Source organism: Cynara cardunculus (assembly GCF_001531365.2).
Source record: "Cynara cardunculus var. scolymus isolate 2C chromosome LG 10, CcrdV1, whole genome shotgun sequence".
NCBI lineage: Eukaryota > Viridiplantae > Streptophyta > Magnoliopsida > Asterales > Asteraceae > Cynara > Cynara cardunculus.
In genome coordinates this window covers 1,252,538-1,256,208 of record NC_037537.1, presented here as the reverse complement: position 1 = coordinate 1,256,208, position 3,671 = coordinate 1,252,538, and positions in this window count along the sequence as shown.

Genomic DNA, 3,671 nt, shown 5'->3' with positions numbered 1-3,671 from the left:
TATATATATATATATATATATATATAGGGTCAAGTTCAAATGTTAACCAAAGATTTTGTGTTAACTTTGTTAACCGATCTTGACTATTCAATCTTTCAATAAACGGTTGTGATTAATCATGATAAAAACTTATTTTTTTAAATTTGGAATTTCATAAAGATAAGCGAACAAAATTGAAAAGGGTATTTAGGTAAAAAAAATTATGTAACTCCCATATCATTAATTAATTGAGAGTTATAAAATCAAAAATTCTATGATTTTTGTTAATTTATTTTTGTTAATGTAAGAATCATATGAACACAACTATATATATATATATATATATATATATATGAATCTTTGTGTCAAATACGAACAAAAAATTTGACATATATATGAACTTGGACTGCATAGCATTTATGAACACAATATGAACATAATAAGAATAATTGTTATACGAAAGTAAATACATAAAAAAACAGATATGAACACGATATGAACAGCTTGTGAACAATAGTTCATTTATTATAAACACATTCAGGAGCGATCTTTTGTCAATTGGAGTTTTACACATGCATTGCATCCACACCGTTTAAGGTTCACCCTTGTTCATATATGTTTCTGATCTTATATGGTTGTTCATCCCTTGTTCATATCATGTTCACCCCTTGTTCATATCATGTTCACCCCTTGTTCATATCGTATAAAATATATGAACACATAACCCCAACGCTATGAACACCGGGTATAAACACTTACACAAATATAAAGATTTGGTATCAAACTTAAAAAATAACACTTGTGTTCATATGATAGAAGTAACATGAACACAATGGTTCRTGATTCAYAAAAGTCGGTAATATGACAATATGAAAATGGGTCGTGCATGTACTTCCATTTGAACATGTGAATTAGGTACATATTTTAATAATTAAAGAAAAAAGCTATCAATACATGATAAATTATAAAAAACACAACACATCGTAATGAACATAATTTGGATTAAAACGAATCTAATAAAATAAAAATTTATTACCAAGACATTCGTTTTGGTTAATTTCTTCAATTCCCGACCTCAAACTCCAATTGTCATCATAAACCATTTTAATCTTCTCACTRTTGTCGATTTATTTTCCATAGCGTTTATCCATATTAGCTTGATCGATACCGAAATTTTTTACTACCTTGTTTTCTATGCGAATTAAAAACTGATAAAACAATGAACATGCAAGATCAAGATAAAAAAAAATATTAATATTAATATTATAAATGCATATTTTTTGGGATTTGATGTTTTGTAACTCTCCATTAATTGTTTGGGAGTTACATATCAAATCAATTTACTGAAATACCTTTGTAATTAAAATGTGAACATCACATAAACCTACAAGAAGAATGGAATTTGATTGGTTGTCATGGTTTTCAAAGTTAACACAAAATTGTTGGTTAACATTTGATCTTCCCCCTATATATATATATATATATAAGGGTTATTTTGCAAACCTTTTATTTCATGCAAACAATAGAAACCACCATCAAGCAATAGAATAATTCTATATTTTTCTCTTTGTTTTTAATAAATAAGGGTATAAATGTCATTTTACTTTGTAATAGATAATCTTGGTAATGTTTTAATTGTTTTTAAATATGAAAAATTAAATATAGTAACTGTTTTTAAGGAAGCTATAAATCAGTTTATTTTAATATATAAATATTATCATTAATATTTTATATTCTTTTATTAATTTAAAGTTACTACATCAATTACAAAGTCTATTTGTAATAATTTATTTCTTATGAAATCACAAGTAGTTACTGATTTATTAATAATATAGTTGTGATATTTTCCAGATTTTGAGTATATTGTTTTGTTTTCATTCGTAAAAGAAATATCATTAATAAAACCATGTTATATAGTTTTCAAAATGTTCAAACTAATTTCATTTTGGGTAGGAATCATGAAACTACTTTCGCTAATGAAATAATAGTATTCAGGTCTTGAGATGTTTCATTGACTTAACCATATTTGGTTTCATTAATAAAATCAATTTCATCTTTGCTATAAATCATGAAACCGATTCTATTTTGGTTAGAAAACATGAAACAAATTTAAAAATGAATGAAATATTATTATTCAGTTTTTGAATTGTTTCATTAACTGAACAATATTTAGTTTCATATGTAAAATCGAGTTCATTTTAGTTAGAAACCATGAAATAGATTCCATTTTGATTAGAAAACATTTCAACAATTTTCACTACTGAAACAATGACATTCAGTTTTTGGAATTGTGAAGTCCATGAAACCAATTTCAATGATAAAACAAACTTCATTAACGAAAACATGTTTTTCAGATTTTTGGAAAATGTTCCATTGACTGAATCATATTTGGCTCAAATTTCATTATACAGACGAACAATAAAACTAATTTCACTGTTGATGTATTATCATCATGAATCAAACTGTTATGAAACAAGTTTTGGATTGGTATAAAACAGGTTTCAGATTACGTCAATCTGTTTAATTAACCAGTCCAGTCCCCAATAATATATTTTGTCAAGTTGTTTGTAAAAAGATGTTTTTAGAAAAAGGATATGTCAAATATATCAATTGAAGGAAAGTCAATGAAACAATGATTTGTTTTCCTAATATAATATGGCTGAAAATTAAAATGGTTTGCCAATTTTACCCTTTGTTGATTAAATATTAAACTTTTTTATTTATTTTATTTTTCATTTTTCTAATATAATACATTTTAATCATGATCATTAATCAAGAAAAATGGATGAATGAGATTGTTTTGTAGGGTTTGCACAAAAGGGGATAGATTGTATTTGATCGCTAATATATATATATATATGTTTTGAAGTATCCTTTGAGAAACTATTTTGTAATTGAAATGGACATGGTTTGAAGTTCTGTGATAAAATTGGAATATGTTATATATTTTTTAGGTCATTATATTATATTATATATATATATATATATATATATGTGTGTGTGTGTGGAGGTTCAAACGAGAACACTTTTATTTTACGAGAACGTAAGAACATCCTTATCACATGTGATAATACACTTGAGGAGACTTAGTGGTGTATGAATGTCGTGCCTTGCAACTTAATTAGGTCACACCAAAGGTCGTCTGCATCTATGATTTAGTATCACATGTCATGGTTTTGATGAATTATAGTATCACATTAATAACACATTTATCACATGTAATAGTACATGTGAGGGGGCTTAGTGGTGTAAGGGTGACTTGGCCTACAACCTAGATCGCATCAAAATTCATCCACGTCTCTGATTTAAGTATCACATGTATATCATATGTAATCAAATAATAGTATCACATATGATTGCTTATGGTAAAAAGGTGTTCTCGCGTTCTCGTAAAATGAAAGTGTTCTCGTTTGAATCTTTCCATCTTTTGAGAAACTATTTTGTAATTGAAATGGACATAGTTTGAAGTTTGACAAAATTGGAACATGTTTTGTATTTTTTTAAGGTCAAAGATATATATATATATATATATATATATATATATATATATATATAGGGGAACGTTCAAATAAAAACCACCTAATTTGTACAAATCGTACAAACTTCATTCAACTAATCATAATTTTCCATTTTGTTCATTTTTTTATAATTATGAGAGATTGATTAATCATTTTTATTGTGGATGATGTTAA